Source organism: Nelumbo nucifera, chromosome 1 (assembly GCF_055504915.1).
Source record: "Nelumbo nucifera cultivar China Antique chromosome 1, China Antique-T2T, whole genome shotgun sequence".
NCBI classification, from domain to species: domain Eukaryota; kingdom Viridiplantae; phylum Streptophyta; class Magnoliopsida; order Proteales; family Nelumbonaceae; genus Nelumbo; species Nelumbo nucifera.
In genome coordinates this window covers 10,331,060-10,331,462 of record NC_142649.1, presented here as the reverse complement: position 1 = coordinate 10,331,462, position 403 = coordinate 10,331,060, and the positions used below count along the sequence as shown (strand labels likewise).

At 41.2% G+C, this 403-nt stretch overlaps 1 non-coding gene across 1 annotated transcript; it reads left to right on the top strand.

Moving 5' to 3' along the window:
* LOC148802900 (small nucleolar RNA R71) lies at positions 1-107 on the top strand. Its single transcript, XR_016081528.1, has one exon. It is a non-coding gene; the product is annotated as a small nucleolar RNA R71 (small nucleolar RNA).
* Positions 108-403: the final 296 nt, after the last annotated feature.

The window sequence follows — 403 nt, the reverse complement described above, 5'->3', positions numbered from 1 at the left end:
TACTCATGGTGGGGACACAGGTTCTGTAGCTCTTTGAATCTCTCCCAAGCTTGGTATAAGGTTTCACTATCCTTTTGAGAAAAGGTTGAGATCTGTCTCTTAAGGTTGTTGGTTTTATGGTGCGGGAAGTACTTGTTAAAGAAAGCTTGGGTCATCTCCGCCCATGTACCTATGAATCATGGTCTCAAAGAGTATAGCCAACTCTTTGCACTCTCGTTCAGGGAAAGAGGGAAAAATTTCAGCCTAACAATTTCTGCAATATCAGCTCGGTTATGAAAGGTGGCACTACCTCTTCAAATTCCCTAATCTACACATATGGATTCTCATTGTCTAAACCATAGAAATTAGGCAAGAGTTGGATCATTCCTGGTTTGTAGTCAAATTGTGGTGTATTCGGAAGGAA